This window comes from Schistocerca americana, chromosome X (genome assembly GCF_021461395.2).
Source record: "Schistocerca americana isolate TAMUIC-IGC-003095 chromosome X, iqSchAmer2.1, whole genome shotgun sequence".
NCBI classification, from domain to species: domain Eukaryota; kingdom Metazoa; phylum Arthropoda; class Insecta; order Orthoptera; family Acrididae; genus Schistocerca; species Schistocerca americana.
The window spans coordinates 104,496,877-104,515,112 of NC_060130.1; positions in this window are offsets into that span (position 1 = coordinate 104,496,877).

Here is an 18,236-nt window from a genome sequence, read left to right on the forward strand (position 1 = left end):
ATTCCCACAGCGCTCGACGGGGATGCATTAGCGAGATGTGTTCCACCACGTCAACATCCACCAACCATTCTCAGAGACTTGCGAGCAGCTCTGCAGGAACAATGGTTCAAAATGGTTCAAATGGCTCTGAGCACTATGGGACTTAACATCTGAGGTCATCAGTCCCCTAGAACTTAGAACTACTTAAACCTAACTAACCTAAGGACATCACACACATCCATGCCCGTGGCAGGATTCGAACCTGCGACCGCAGCGGTCGCGTGGTTCCAGACTGAAGCGCCTAGAACCGCTCGGCCACCAGCTGCCGGCCAGGAAGAATGGGCTTTATCGCGTCAGCATGAGACTGATGACATCATTTACAGCATGCCCCGTCGTTGTCAGGTCTGTTTTGCTGCCAGAGGTGGCCACATCCCATACTGAACGCATTAACCAGTCGTCAGAATGTCTGTGCAAATCCGACAAGTTGGAAGAAAACGAATAACATGATTGTCTATCGATGTGCATGTTGCAGTTGTTTACGTCCTTTATTCTTTCCACGGTTTCTACTTTACTATCACCTGACTATACTGTTATGCGGCATAGTATAAATGACCTTGCAAAATTTCCGTTTGGTGATTTAATTTGGACACCAGTGTGATTTATTGCATACTGAAGTTGCTACAAACATTAACTCCTCGTGTGAAGCACACTGAAACATCTGGTGACAACTATTATGGTTGGCAAAATAAGAGCCATATTGTTATAAAGTTCTGTCTGTGGGTTGTGAGCTATATGAGGACTGAACCAGTCAACCATAAGAACTCCTTGAGTGGACATTCTTTTGGTGTAATCCAGATTTGGAGACCATCGAATAAACTAATATCACTGCCAGTATGAAATTTATGGTGCAGAACACTGGCAGCAGGTACTTGCTAAATCTTCCGACAGAACCAGAGAAACTGAATATAATGAATACATACTTAGCATGCCGTGGATAATTTTCTAAAAAGGTAATTTAACAAAACTGTTTTACGAGCACATGATGATCAGAATAATGGAAATAAATTTAAGAAATACATGTAAGTGACAGTAAGGAAGCAAAGGCAAGTTGTGCTTCCTCGCCTAAGCTATCTTCAGCAGAAGATAAAGTACATGCAATCCGGACACCCCCAAAAACATACGTTTTTCATATTAGGTGCAGTGTGCTGCCGCCTACTGCCAGGTACTCCATATCAGCGACCTCAGTAGTCATTAGACATCGTGAGAGAGCAGAATGGGGCGCTCCGCGGAACTCACGGACTTTGAATGTGGTCAGGTGATTGTGTGTCACTTGTGTCATACATCTGTACGCAAAATTTCCACACACCTAAACATCCCTAGGTCCAGTATTTCCGATGTGATAGTGAAATGGAAACGTGAAGGGAAATGTACAGCACAAAAGCGTATAGGCCGACCTCGTCTGTTGCCTGACAGAGACCGCCGACAGTTGAACAGGGTCGTAATGTGAAATAGGCAGACATCTATCCAGACCATCTCACAGCAATTCCAAAACGGCATCAGGATCCACTGCAAGTACTATGACAGTTAGGCGGGAGGTGAGAAAACTTGGATTTCATAGTCGAACGGCTGCTCATATGCCACACATCGACTGTAAATGCCAAACGACGCCTCGATTTGTGTAAGGAGCGTAAACATTGGACTATTGAACAGTGGAAAGACGTTGTGTGGAGTGACGAATCACGGTGCACAAAGTGGGGATCCGATGGCAGGGTGTGGGTATGGCGAATGCCCGGTGAACGTCATCTGCCAGCGTGTGTAGTGCCAACAGAAAAATTCGGAGGCGGTGGTATTATGGTGTGGTTGTGTTTCTCATGGAGGGGGCTTACACCCCTTGTTATTTTGCATGGCACTATCACACCACAGACCTAAACTGATGTTTTAAGCACCTTCTTGTTTCCCATTGTTAAAGAGCAATTCGGGAATGGCAATTGCATCTTTCAACACGATCGAGAACCTGTTCATAATGCACAGCCTGTGGCTGAGTGGTTGCATGACAATAACAGCCCTGTAATGGACTGGCCTGCACAGAATCCTGATATGAATCCTTTGGGGTGTTTTGGAACGTCGAATTCGTGCCAGGCCTCACCGATCGACATCGATACCTTTCCTCAGTGCAGCACTCCGTAAAGAATGGGCTGCTATTCCGCAAGAAACCTTCCAGCACCTGCTTGAAAGTATGCCAGTGATAGTGGAAGCTGTCATCGAGGCTAGGGGTGGGCGAACACCATATTGAATTCCAGCATTACCGATGGAGGGCGCCACGAACTTGTAAGTCATTTTCAGCGAGGTATCCGGATACTTTTGATCACACAGTGTATAATTTTTTTAAAGAGACCTTGAGTAAAACGTATAGATGCTTCATAGATGTAAAATTTTGTATTGTAGTAGAATATAAATGAATTTCGTACTTACTTTGTATTGTCCTATACAGAAGCGAAAGGATATAGCTGCAACACCCTAATATGGAGTCCCTAAGGATGGACAAAGTAGTACATATACATTGTATGTCAGTCTTTGATATCAATAATCAAAGTTTAGGAAAGGTGGAAGGCACTTTACGTATCAGAGTAAATCAGCCAAAGAGAGTGCCACTCGCTGAAGATTTAGATTCATTTTTTTCAAAACGTAGTAAGGTGCACTCAAGATGATAATATCCAACCACACACTACAAGCCAAGCTGAACGGTCTGATTTGCAATATGGGGAGTTGTTGAGCATCCACTATCGGCATGAGAGGACAGTACATTTCATAATGACGTTCTGCATCTCAATGAAGGAGAAAGATCACACAAGGAATGTTCCATAAACGGCACCCGGCTGGTTCTATGTAATGCCTTGTACATGCATCACTGTATTACGCGTCACTTCACTGTCGGGCTACTTTTTAGAGCACGCATTATAACCATCCTCATGTTGCTTTGTGAATAATAGAGATCCCGTACGTCTTTCGAGTAAAGATACTGTTTGCATCAGCCCCTCTCTCTGTGCGTTTGTTGTCATTCCAAAATCTGCCTCCTTCTTTATACGTTTTGTCTACTTACCTCTTCAGGATCGGACGTGCCCCCAGCAGGGTATTGCTCGACAAGTTGTTCATTCTCTTCACTGACTCGAGACACCTCTTCGACGACGAATTCCAAACATTCGGCCACATCTTTCATGATTTCCTTCTCCATTTCCGATTTATATTTTATAACTAGTAACCTCTGTTGCTACGTCCAGTAGACAATCTGCTGAAGAGATTTATTTATTCTATTATATACACTGTTTTATTACAGTTGGCATTTACAAACATAAGACAACATTTCAGTTGAACATAAGCCATAATAATGTACTTTTTGGACTGTTTGGAAGGAAAAATAGGCACAGATTTAGAGAGGATGTCTTATAGTCGTATTTACAGACTGGGCTTGCAAAGTTGTCGTCTGCGGTGTCAAGTAGAGGAGTACGCGAACCACGAACCACTGCCGTATTTTAATCGTAATTTATTTTTGTTTTTATGATGAGGGATCATCATATTTTACAAAAATACGCTATCTTGGTGACACTTTGCAGTCTTAACTATCGTGGAACAGCGAGAGTGCAAATGACAGCCATGGCACGCCATTACGAGATCACAGTCCATGTGTGTGGAGGTGTTGCGTAAAGTGGTTCTGACTTTTTTATATTTACTATTGCTATTACATGAACTCCCTAATTCGGCACGTAAAACTGTCTGTGATAACTGTACGTTTCTGCAGCCTCAACAGTTATTACTAAACTCATTTTTTTATTACGCCTATTTATTTGATATATGTCAAGAAAATAATCTGTTTTTCATAATATAATTCGACAGACAAAAAAATCTACTCACCAAACACCAGCATCAGAAAACAGGTATAAAGGTTACAGAAACCTCCTCGATCTGGTAGAAGGGTTGTAGAGGAAGAAAGAGGGATGAAGGGAAAGGACTGGTGAGGTTTAGGAAATGGGGAGATTTCGGAAGATGGCCAGAACCCTGGGTCAGGGGAGACTTACCTCTCCTGATCAGGGGTTCTGAACGACTTTTCCGAACTCTCCCAATTTCCTAAATCTCGCAATACTTTTTCTTCATCCCCATTTCTTCCCCTTAAACCCTTCTGCCAGAATAAAAACTTTCATTCTCATGTCGTCTGGTAATTCTCCCCTGACCAGGGGTTCCTGGCGACTTTTCCGAACTATTCCCATTTCTTAAACCTCGCCAGTCCTTTTCCTTCATCCTTCTTCCTTCCCCTTTAACCCCTCTGCCAGAAGAGGGAACCACTGGCTCTGGAAGCTTGCACATTTTTTAACCTTTGTTTATGTTTTCTCCCGCCGCTGCTTCTTGAATAGATATTTTTGATCTATCCTATTACGTTATATCTACATATACGGTTACTTCGCCCTGCTCGATCTACCAAGGAGGCACTCTTGCAAATATCTGGCAATTTACATCCCATCTACTACTATAACACATTACCAACATGAATTTCGTAACAACACAAAATGCAGCAGCTAGCACAGATTAGAGAGTAATGCCAATCGAAATTAACAGGTCTGGAGCCAGTTTACACCGGCAGATGAATCCAATTCCTTTTTGGTGACTCGTCCGTATTGTCACTCGCATTCCTCCACGACTATCGATGTGTAAAACGCTTGTAGTAACTGTGCACACTCCTCTAAGTATCACCGGTTTTACTTATTGTCTGCGCATAGTGAAATTGTTCTCCTGCTAGTCCGTTAAGTATGGACAAGCTAATCTTAGCTCCAGCTATTACACTTCTACTGTTACACGACTCTACAGACCTTTGGGCATAGGTAAGTTGGACATATACAGGGTGTTCGCTTTAACTTAGACAACTAAATATCTAGAAAACGACGCTTCGTACGAAAAGAAAGTTAGAGGTGAAAAGTTAATATTTGTTAAAGGGATATCTGTCTGCGCTACAGACAACCTCCTAACCACCTCTTCTGCGTGAGCGGGGTCAACAATGTATTTTCAAATGGGAACCCCCATTTTTGTTACATATTCGAATTTACGCCAAAAAATACGTACGGTTTACTCAAACCACTGTTTTCCATTCGTGGCAGATGGCGCTGTAATAGACAAATATCAATTGTGCCTGTTTTCTCAATTAACAACAGAGGCATTTGATTCTGCATTTCATTTACGATGTAAGTGTAAACCTTTGTGTTCTAACTGTTGGTGTTTATGTTCGAAATTTACTTTAGTGTTGCGTATTTTATTTACTGTACAATATGGTTTGCTGTTTCAATGTCTAGTTAGAAACTACGTTTATCGTGATCAAGGAACAACAACGTGGTGTAACAGTTTTCTGTTCCCATCGGGACGCTAGATATCGGTGAGTCCCCTTGTCTCTCGCCATTGGGGTGCTTGTTTTGGGCGAGTCTCCTTGCTTCTCACCACTGACATGCTTGAGTCCACTTGCTTCCACTGTTGGGGCGCTTCTTGCAGCCTCGCGATAAATTAAAATTATTTCGATCTTCTCTGCAACAGATACAACATCCATTACACCAGCTGTGTCAAATCAAACCCCAGAGAGGAATGGGACGGAGACGTTGTGCGTCCATGGAAGGTGCGTCTGTCACTATCACTTCACGGACATTTGACCTTACTACAATGGTTGTGGTTAGTATTTCGCTGGCAGTCACCTAGCGGCCAGCGCGAGAGTTGGATGGGAACACACACAGAAATCAGTCATTCTGATGGCGGGGTTCGAGGGCGACCACCGAAATCAAGCATTCCGATGGTTAGGAGACTTACACAATTAATACGGTAGGAACCAGGAGACTATATTGCCGTATAAGCAGCTTATTTGCTAGAAATTTCAATGTCTAGCCATGTTATTTGCAAGGTAAAATCACATTTGCAGCACTCAAGCAACGATTGAACATCACTATCAAGCGTTATAACACAAAGATTTATGTTAACATCGTAAATGAAATGTGGAATCAAATGCGTCGGTTCTTAACAGCAGACATCTGCGTTCGTCGATTACAGCGCCATCTGCCACGAATGGACAACAGTGGTTTGAGTAAACTGTACTTATTTTTTGGCGCAGAATCCGAATATGCAATGACAGTGTGGGTTATTACTTATAAATACAAAGTGGAGCCTGCTCATACAGGAGCCGTGGTTAGGTGGTGGCCAGTCGTAGCACTGAGAGACGTTCCCTTCACTTAAGTTAACTTTTCATCTCTTTTCGTACAATGCATCGTTTTCGAGGTACTTAGTTGCCTCGAGTTAAAAGAAACACACTGTATAGAACGCTCAGATACTGTTGCGGCACTACCATTTGGCATAAGAAAAGTCAGTTTTGGTGCAACATTTCTGAGCGCGCAAATTACAGCCAGGCATGGGCCTGTTTACAGTGAGTACGGCTCATTAACATTTGTGAAGTAAAATAGAGGACACAGGGGCGTAGGACCGCCAGAAAAAGTAGATGCAGCAGTTTCCATGGCGCATGTCACAGACAGAAGGGGCCCACTGGCCAACTTAACTGTTACGAGTACGTAACGTAGAGTGGCGCGTTTAGCAAAACAGACATGCACAGCCGCATATAAATAGGTGCCGGTTCACTAACAAAGCATTCAAGTGTGCCAGATCTCCTGGCGCGTGTCAAACCACCAGCTACACACAGCAGCAGATGGGGCGCCAGCATTCCAGTCCATGTCGGGTCACTGGTTCGACCCTCTGAGGCCAACACGGGGGTTCCAAGTGTGGCAGTTCTCCTGGACGGTGGGGGCTGTCACACTACCAGCTACACGCAGCAGCAGATGGGGGGCCAGCATTCCAGTCCATGTCAGGTCACTGGTTCGACCTACTAAGGCCAACACGGGGGTTCCAAGTGTGGCAGTTCTCCTGGACGGCGGCGCATGTCACACCACCAGCTACACACAGCAGCAGATGGGGCGCCAGCATTCCAGTCGATGTCGGGTCACTGGTTCGACCATCTGAGGCCACCACAGGGGTTCCAAGTGTGGCAATTCTCCTGGACGGCGGGGGCTGTCACACCACCAGCTAGACACAGCAGCAGATGGGGGGCCAGCATTCCAGTCCATGTCGGGTTACTGGTTCGACCCACTAAGGCCAACACGGGGGTTCCAAGTGTGGCAGTTCTCCTGGACGGCGGCACATGTCACGCCACCAGCTACACACAGCAGCAGATGGGGCGCCAGCATTCCAGTCCATGTCGGGTCACTGGTTCGACCCTCTGAGGCCAACACAGGGGTTCCAAGTGTGGCAATTCTCCTGGACGGTGGGGACTGTCACACCACAAGCTACACACAGCAGCAGATGAGGCGCCAACATTCCAGAACATGTCAGGTCACTGGTTCGACCCTCTGAGGCCAACACAGAGGTTCCAAGTGTGGCAGTTCTCCTGGACGGCGGCCCATGTCACACCACCAGCTACACACAGCAGCAGATGGGGCGCCAGCATTCCAGTCCATGTCGGGTCACTGGTTCGACCCACTAAGGCCAACACAGGGGTTCCAAGTGTGGCAGTTCTCCTGGACGGCGGCGCATGTCACACCACCAGCTACACACAGCAGCAGATGGGGCGCCAGCATTCCAGTCCATGTCGGGTCACTGGTTCGACCCTCTGAGGCTAACACAGGGGTTCCAAGTGTGTTAGTTCTCCTGGAAGGTGGGGACTGTCACACCACCAGCTACACACAGCAGCAGATGAGGCACCAGTATTCCAGGACATGTCAGGTCACTGGTTCGACCCTCTGAGGCCGACACGGGGGTTCCACGTGTGGCAGTTCTCCTGGACGGCAGGGGCTGTCACTCCACCAGCTACTAACAGCAGCAGATTTGGCGCCAGCATTCCAGTCCATGTCGGGTCACCGGTTCGACGCTCTGAGGCCAACACGGGGGTTCCACGTGTGGCATTTCTCCTGGATGGCGGGGGCTGTCACACCACCAGCTACACACAGCAGCAGATGGGGCGCCAGCATTCCAGTCCATGTCGGGTCACTGGTTCAACCCACTAAGGCCAACACGGGGGTTCCAAGTGTGGCATTTCTCCTGGACGGCGGGGGCTGTCACACCACCAGCTACACACAGCAGCAGATGGGGGGCCAGCATTCCAGTCCATGTCGGGTCACTGGTTCGACCCACTAAGGCCAACACGGGGGTTCCAAGTGTGGCAGTTCTCCTAGACGGCGGCGCATGTCACACCACTGGCTACACACAGCAGCAGATGGGGCGCCAGCATTCCAGTCCATGTCGGTCACTGGTTCGACCCTCTGAGGCCAACACGGGGGTTCCAAGTGTGGCAGTTCTCCTGAACGGCGGGGGCTGTCACACCACCGGCTACACACAGCAGCTGATGGGGCGCCAGCGTTCCAGTCCACAGTGGGCCGCTGGTTCGACCCTCTTAGGCCGACGTGGGCTCCTTAGCCGGCCAACGGCGTGCCACTCCACAGCTTGCTACTGCAGGTAGTCGTCTTGGCACCCGACACGCACTGGAGACATCCAGGGCGAGGGCTGCAGATTCAGCTGCCAGATCGCGGGCGCTTGTTGTCGCCACGCTGTCGAGGATGCACAGTGCATACCACCTTGCAGTTGTTAGTGGGCAGCACTGAGGCAGTGCAGAATAAAGGCTGCTGAGTCGGCTGCCGGCGCAGCTCTGACGTCGTCATATCACCGCGGCCGTACAAGGCCGACACATTAGCAGAGTGCTTCATGGGTCGCTGAGGTAGCATCCTTAGCATTGCAGAACCTGGTGACGCAGACTGAGGGGAACACGGCACGGTAGTTGGAAACAATAAATCACTTGGAAAACTTGGACGAGTCTTAACATGGTGCCTTATACCTCTTCCTGCTACATTTTGTGTCGGAAGTGCTACTGCAATACTATGTGATCTGGCATTCCTACAAGAGCATCAGATTCAAAACTGTATGTAAGCCTTATCCATATCTTGCATAAACATACGGTGTTGGGGCTATGACTAATATGTGAGTTCTCCACACTACATGCAAGCTGAGAGAAACGCAAGTTTAACTACCTCCTGCACTTAGAAAAGTTCTATAAGCTGGATGACTGATTTCTCATCATCTCTGCTTTGGGTTTAATATAGCAGAGAAGAAATTCAGAAAACTGGCTAGGGTCCGAAATCCTATTTGAGAGGTTCAAGGTACTTGAAGATGTTATCTCTCGCTAACGGAACGAGAAACAGCTATTCCAAACTAGATGTTCTACGGACATTTGAATAAATTGAGTTGTTGTGTACCAACAGTCTCAAAACTTTGGAGACAAGTGTTCTCGCCTTCTTTATGCATCATATTTCCCATTGTGTTGAATATACTGTATTCTCACATAGAAGAAGGTGTAATTAGATGAATGTTGAACACTAACTTCACTGAACGAAGCACTTGCACATACAAGAGCACGGAGCCAACTGCCTCCTGCCAGAACACATACGGTATGTATACAGTTACAGAACATTTCAGTACAATGATTCATGATATTTGTGGATACTTCAAGAATGTCCTCGAGCCGAATAAAGGAATTAAAATTTAACAATTCACATGAGTTTTGAATTCCCGACCAACCATGAACCAGGCTAGTATCATAGCCGCTAACCACAGTGACGATGCCACTGAGCTTCTTATACGACATTGCTCCCTCCTTAAGAGAACAGCATCTCATTGTTACGTCGTCCCAGTCCGGGAACGAGTCTCAGTCCTGCATACTACGACTCCCGATGCCTGATGTTCGCCCTGGCGGTGATCTTCTTAGAACTTCCTTTGCCGCTACGCTCTTCATCGCCTTTCCGGTTGTTGCCTGTCGCTGGACCTTCGAATTTACCCTGGGTTGCAGGATCCTTATAGGGCTTCATTCGAAGGACATGGACCGTATCTCTGGTCTTTCGTCATCTTGCGTCGGGGTCGAAATCTTCAACTTCATAAGTAGCGTCAGACAACTGTCTTACAACCTTACAAGGTCCAAAGTAGCGCCTGAGGAGCTTCTCAGAGAGACCAACCTTCCGAACAGGAGTGAAGATGAAGAGGAGGTCACCAGGCTGGTAAACAGGGCGATGGCTTGCGTCATACCTTCGGCGATCGTTTTCTTGCGTCTGCAGCGTGCGCAGTCGAACTAACTGTCGAGCTTCCTCAGCTCTGATTAACGCCTGGCCGATGTAGTCGTCGTCACCGTCATCAGAATGTAACGGCAACACAGTGTCCATCGTCGTAGACGCTTCACGCTCATGCACCAGGAAAAATGGCGTAGTTCCAGTGATGTCTTGTTTGGCGGTGTTGTAGACAAACGTCACGCAAGGTAGCACCTCATCCCAGTTGCTCTGCTCAACACTGACGAACATTGATAGCATGTCGGCCACGGTCTTATTAAGGCGTTCAGTAAGCCTGTTAGTTTGAGGATGGTAGGCCGTCGTCATGTGATGACTAATGTTGCACCGACGGTTTATCTCTGTCACAAGATTTGATTGAAAACTTTCCCTCGATCCGTAATTAACGACCTTGAGGCACCGTGTTTGAATACAATGTCTTCCACGATGAGTTTGGCTACGTCGAATTCTTCGGCTGTTTTCACAGATTTTGTAATGGCATAACGTCTCAGATAATCAGTGCAAACAATAATCCATCTATGGCCACTAGCAGACGTTGGAAATCGTCCTAGGAGGTCAATCCCAACACGCTGCAAAACAATTTCGGCTGGTGGAATTGGTATGAGTCGGCCAGATGGTTTCTGAGGAACTGCCTTCCTCCTCTGGCACTCTCGACAGTGCGATACATAGTGACGGACACTCCCAAATAAACCTGGCCAGAAAAATCTCTGGCAGATCCTATCGTATGTCTTAAAAAATCCTAAATGTCGGGCCTCTGGTGTGTCATGGAATTTCTGTAGAACATCTAAGCGAATGTGTTTAGGAATCACTGGTAGCCACCTCTTTCCAAATGGATCAAAGTTTTTCTTGCAAAGTAATCCATTAACTACCTTAAATTGTGCTTTCACATCCTGTGACCGATTTAAGGCATGCGTAATTTGAAATATCTTTGGTCCTTCTGCTCAGCGGAAAGATCCTGGAGTGCAGCGAGACAGTCACTATCTTCATCAAAGTCTTGATGGTCTTGCACAGGATTTCTTGAGAAACAGTCGGCATCTTGGTGTTTCCTTCCACTTTTGTACACTATGGTAATTTCATGCTCTCGAAGACGTAGTGTCCACCTGGCGAGTCGTTCTGTTGGATCCTTAAGACCTGTCAACCAACGAAGTGAATGAAGGTCTGTAACAACTATGAATGGCCTTCCATAGAGATACTGTCGAAATCTGCACATTGCGCAGATCACAGCAAGACATTCTCTTTCTGTAGTTGAGTAGTTTCTCTCGGCTTTTGTAAGTGTCCTAGAAGCATAGGCTATAATCTTTTCTTTTCCATCCGAAATCTGCACCAGAACAGCACCGATCCCATACCCACTGGCATCTGTGTGTAGTTCTGTAGGTGCTCTCTCATCATACAGACCAAGTACAGGGTCAGTCGTCAGAGCTTTTCGCAGCACATCGAAAGAATCTTGTTGAGCACCACCCCAGATAAATTTATCATCGGCTTTTAACAACTGTTGGAGTGGCCTGGCTTTGATACAAAAGTCTTTCATAAAACGACGGTAATAAGAACATAATCCGAGGAAGCTTCTCACATCGCCAATACTTTTAGGAATAGGAAATTCCGTTATAGCTATCACCTTTTCTGGGTCTGGCCGCATTCCTTCGTTTGACACAAGGTGTCCAAGTGTTTTGATTTATTTTGCTCCAAACAGACACTATCTTGGATTAAGTTTCAGTCCGCCTTTTGGAGACACTTAAGAACGGCCCTCTGACGTTTTATGTGTTCATCATATGTCTCTGAAAACACTATAATGTCATTTAAATAACAAAGACACATCGTCCACTTCAGGTGACGTAGAAGATTATCCATCATCCGTTCAAAATCTGCTGGTGCATTACACAAACCAAACGGCATTACCTTAAATTTATACAGGCCCTCAGGGGTGATGACTGCAGTTCTCTCACGATCAGCCTCATCTACTTCGATTTGTCGGTATCCCGAGTATATGTCCATGGTTGAGAAAAACTTAGCCCCCTTCAGAAAATCTAGTGTAGCGTCAATTCGTGGAAGAGTGTCAACGTCCTTTTTAGTTATCTTATTAATCTTCCTGTAATCAACACAAAAACTCCAACTGCAATCCTTCTTCCTGACGAGAACCACTGGTGACGACCATGGGCTCTGCGAAGGCTGAATGATGTCGTTCTTCATCATTTTCTCTACCTCGTCGCGAATTAATCGACGTTCCGTTCCTGACACACGGTATGCTCTCTGGCTTAATGGCTGATGGTCTCCAGTGCTGATCCGGTGCTTCACCGTCGATTTGTCTAATTTGCTCTTCAGCTGTGGATTGAAGCATTCAGAGAACTCTCGAAAAATGGCAAGTAGATTCTTCTGTTGTTCCTTAGTGAGATCTGGTGATAATTGAGCTAGATCTTGTCTCGTAGTGGCAGTGCTAATTTCGCCGACAGACTCGGCATGGAAGGTTTCTATGACGCTCAGCTGTTCTGCAATTAACGGCTTAGCGTTTGCTACACACATGCGTCTTGGAAGGATCTGCGGTTCTTGGCGAAAGTTAACTATCCACAATTCACCGAATCCGTTCTTAAACGAGATGACAGAGGCTGGGATGACCAAGTTATTCTTCAGTGGTATGCTTCTCTTACATCCACTACAAGATCCATGGGTTGATGGATGGCATGACATATGACAGTTGCCTTTCTAGTGCTGACTGCAGGAATGATCACTTCATCCAGCACACATAGTCTCCACACACTCGGATGCACATCTTCCTGTCCACAGTATCTCATCTTGTCTAGCATAATCTTCGACCGACCACAATCTATAATTGCCTGAGAAGCTTTCAAAAAGTCCCATCCGAGAATGACGTCATGACTACACACTTGTAAGACGATGGATTCTAAGGGCTGTCTATGGCGATGGTAGTTCTCCGAAATGACTGAATATGATGCTCCAGAGTCCACAAGAGCTTGGGCTGGTCGACCAACCATGCGGATATCGACGTGAGTTTCCTATTATTTTTGTACTGATCGATAGCGGAGGATTTTTCTCTTCGGCGGCCTCACCTCCAAGGAAAGTCGCACCCTTTAGTTTTACAGGTTGCAGTGACTAGGTGATCGGCTGAAGCTTCTAAACGGCAATGGAGACCTTGATTGACATGTTGGGGAGCGTTCTCTCCAGCGTCTAGCTTGCGGCAAAGGTGACCTACGTCGTCCTCATCTTCTTGTTCTTCTTCGTCGTCCCAGAGCTGGCGTCAGCCAAGATCGGTCTGTTGTCTTCTGGCGCGGGCGTCATTAAATATCCGCCGCCTTTCTCGACAAAAGCGCACCACGTGTCCCGGTCGTCCGCAGTCGAAACATACTGGTTGGTTATCCTGGGTCCTCCAGACGTCAGTCTTTCTTGGTACCCAAACAGATTCCTCATGTGGGATTGTAGGAACGTAACTTCGCCTGGGTCTCGACTTTTTCACCGTTTTAAAGGGAAATGAAGGACGAGAGATTGGGTTCAATGTCTGTTCCACTTCCTCCCTTATGACATCTTGAAGCGTCCAGGTTTTCTGTTCGCCGTGCAATCCAGGTGCCTTCTGTACTTCCTCTCTCACTATCTGACGAAGATCTCTTGTGAAATCAGTTTCTTCCTCCATCACAGACATAGATACGACGTTTGGAAGCCGTTTAAACTTCTTGCGTGTAATTCTTTTTGATGCATTGTCTCGATATACTGGCACCATTTTATGAAATCGTCTGCTGTCGAAACCTCCTTCAGGAGTAGGGCTTGATACATGTCCTCAGCAACACCCTCATCAGATGTGCAACCTTATATTCCTCCTTCATTCTAGGATCCACTATTTTACACAGTTCCAAGACGTCTTGAATGTAGGATGCTGTAGTTTCTCCTGGACGCTGTTCCCTGCACTTTAATTTATCTTCAGCCTTGCACTTCTGTCGTTGTGTGTGGCCGAAATACTTGCACAGTTCCGCCTGGAATACTTCCCAGCTTGTGAACTTCTCCTCGTTGTTTTCATACCATTGCTTGACAGTGCCCTCCAAGTAGAAAAATACGTTAACCAAACACACAGTATCATTCCTTTTGTTAAATTTGGCTATACTGTCATATATTTTCAGCCACTTGTTTGGGTCTTCGCCATAGTCACCAGAGAACCCAGAAGAATGTCTCATGTGGTGGCACACAGTTGCTGTCATCGTAACGTCGTCTTCTTCTGTTTCCGATAGATTGCGATCTGTTGAATATGGCTCGAACTCGGGTTCTTCACCACGTTAACGACGGCTCTGTTGTGGCCTGATGGGAGCCACTGTGTCGTCGATAATGTGCGCTATCACAAGTTCCAGTACCCAGCGTCTCCACCAGAATAATGACACGCAGAAGAAGGTGTAATTAGATGAATGAAGAACACTAACTTCACTCAACGAAGGTTTATTCAGCACTTGCACATACAAGAGAGCGGAGCGAACTGACTCCTGCAAGAACACATACGGTATATATACAGTAACAGAACATTCCAGCACAATAATTCATGATATTTGTGGATACTTCTAGAATGTCCTCGAATCGAATACATAAATTAAAATTTTACAGTTCAGGTGAGTTCTGAATTCACGACCCTGGGGGCAACAGTCTAGTATCATAACCGCCACACCACAGCGACGGTGCTGCTCAGCTTATTCTGTGACTATACTGTAAGTTTTTAAAATCTATTCAGAGTTCCTAAATTTGGCTTCGTTTTCCATTCCGTACATACAATGAAAAGTAAAAACACGTATCCGTCTAAACACTGTTACGACTCTAACATTAGACCATGTTGTCAAGAAGGCCAATCATGATTATAACTTTTTTTAGAAACCATAGAAAGAAACCTAAGTACGTTCTAAAGAAAAAAGGAAGATAGTGGGACCAGGTTGATACTGTATAAGCGATCCGTTTCGTAAGGGAAAAGAAAATGAGCACTTCTAAGGCAGTGAAAACATTCTATGTGATTCGTGGTTCCTTGCGAGATTTGTGCATTAAGGACAAATTTTCATTTTCTAAGGTAGTGTCAATTAATTTCGAAAGAAAGCATATACTAAGAAAACAGATAGACAAAGAGTTACTGACATATCTGCTTAAATGGAAGAGAAGTTTTATGGCTTCACCCTAAACGCCTACATACACTCCTGGAAATTGAAATAAGAACACCGTGAATTCATTGTCCCAGGAAGGGGAAACTTTATTGACACATTCCTGGGGTCAGATACATCACATGATCACACTGACAGAACCACAGGCACATAGACACAGGCAACAGAGCATGCACAATGTCGGCACTAGTACAGTGTATATCCACCTTTCGCAGCAATGCAGGCTGCTATTCTCCCATGGAGACGATCGTAGAGATGCTGGATGTAGTCCTGTGGAACGGCTTGCCATGCCATTTCCACCTGGCGCCTCAGTTGGACCAGCGTTCGTGCTGGACGTGCAGACCGCGTGAGACGACGCTTCATCCAGTCCCAAACATGCTCAATGGGGGACAGATCCGGAGATCTTGCTGGCCAGGGTAGTTGACTTACACCTTCTAGAGCACGTTGGGTGGCACGGGATACATGCGAACGTGCATTGTCCTGTTGGAACAGCAAGTTCCCTTGCCGGTCTAGGAATGGTAGAACGATGGGTTCGATGACGGTTTGGATGTACCGTGCACTATTCAGTGTCCCCTCGACGATCACCAGTGGTGTACGGCCAGTGTAGGAGATCGCTCCCCACACCATGATGCCGGGTGTTGGCCCTGTGTGCCTCGGTCGTATGCAGTCCTGATTGTGGCGCTCACCTGCACGGCGCCAAACACGCATACGACCATCATTGGCACCAAGGCAGAAGCGACTCTCATCGCTGAAGACGACACGTCTCCATTCGTCCCTCCATTCACGCCTGTCGCGACACCACTGGAGGCGGGCTGGACGATGTTGGGGCGTGAGCGGAAGTCGGCCTAACGGTGTGCGGGACCGTAGCCCAGCTTCATGGAGACGGTTGCGAATGGTCCTCGCCGATACCCCAGGAGCAACAGTGTCCCTAATTTGCTGGGAAGTGGCGGTGCGGTCCCCTACGGCACTGCGTAGGATCCTACGGTCTTGGCGTGCATCCGTGCGTCGCTGCGGTCCGGTCCCAGGTGGACGGGCACGTGCACCTTCCGCCGACCACTGGCGACAACATCGATGTACTGTGGAGACCTCACGCCCCACGTGTTGAGCAATTCGGCGGTACGTCCACCCGGCCTCCCGCATGCCCACTATACGCCCTCGCTCAAAGTCCGTCAACTGCACATACGGTTCACGTCCACGCTGTCGCGGCATGCTACCAGTGTTAAAGACTGCGATGGAGCTCCGTATGCCACGGCAAACTGGCTGACACTGACGGCGGCGGTGCACAAATGCTGCGCAGCTAGCGCCATTCGACGGCCAACACCGCGGTTCGTGGTGTGTCCGCTGTGCCGTGCGTGTGATCATTGCTTGTACAGCCCTCTCGCAGTGTCCGGAGCAAGTATGGTGGGTCTGACACACCGGTGTCAATGTGTTCTTTTTTCCATTTCCAGGAGTGTATATTCGCTAATGAAATTTGTCATAAATAATCAATCACAATTTGAGACGAACAGGGAGGTCCATGCCTATAACACTAGAACGAAAAATGACCTTCATTGCCCATTGTTAACGCTGTCGGTGGCTCAGAAAGAAGTTCAATACGCAGCAACAAAAATTTTTGAACTTTTGCCAATAACATAAAATGTCTGGCAGGTAGCGAAGCAAGTTTTAGATCTAATCAAAAATCATTTCTCCTGGACAATCCTTCTACTCCAGTGACGAATTTATACTTAAAAGTGGTAGCCAGTAAAAAAAAGTGTAGTTGTCTGAGTGGGAATAAAAATAATAATGTTAACGCTAATCATGTATAGATGTCTTGTAGAGTGATTAGTTCCACAGCATTTCAACAAAAGATTCGTTCAAATGATCTATGGAACTTGTAAATAACCAACCAACTAATGGCTTTCCAGCTAGCGTTAATAAATGGAATTTCAAGGAGGACATTATTCCACGAGGCAGGGTTTTTAAATTATTTTATTTGCACTACTAGTTTCGGGTACTATCTATCCTCAAGAGCATCTGTAGTAACAGATATGAATATATTGTCCTCGTTTCTTTAAGAAGTTACGATACATGCGCATTTCTGCAAGCACCAGTCGTCAACAGTCTTTATCTTGCAATGTTTACTACAAACCACACTATATGCACTTGTTCATGTAACTGACACATGTGCCTCGCTGCTTGGGAAAATTTTGACTGATTTGTGGTAAACATTACGAAATGATGGCCGCTGACGACCGTGCTGTACACAAATATGCATGGCATGTGATTTTTTTTTTTTTACGACACGAGTGCGTTGTATCCACATCTGTTACTACAGATGCACTTGAGGAGGGGCAGTGCCCAAAACTAGTAGTGCAAATAAAATAAATTAAAATTGAGCCTAGTGGAATAATGTCCTTCTTAAATTTATTGTGGCTGTGGGGTCAACCCAGAGGAAACAGACTATTAATAAATGGCATTGAACATCCATTTGAATCAGCCGAAGCTGGGGTACACTCTTCTTACATCACAAACAGGTCTATCCATGTCTTCTGTTTCCTTTTAACAAGGAAAATGTTGTCTTTTCTCGATTATTGCCGATAACCTCAGTGATGGAACTCAATCGGCACATTTCATGAGAGTACTTACGAAATTGCCCCTGCCTCCAAAATAAAAGAGATACAGGTAATAGGACCAGCAAGGCCGTTGAATCATGTGGTATAACTGGAACTCCACACAAACACGCATTGCTGAGATCTGTAAGACAAACACATCAGAGTGCTAAGTCATATGAAGAACGAAACAAAAACCATATAAAAAAGAGACTGAAATTTGAAGGAGAAGAGACTAATAAAGTGGAAACTATAAAAGTGCAAAAACCGAAAGAAAAGGAGGAAAAGAAATCGAAAGGACAGAAGGAAAACAGATCTTCAGAAGAAACGATTACTGAAGAAACCATTCCTGATGACAAACTAAG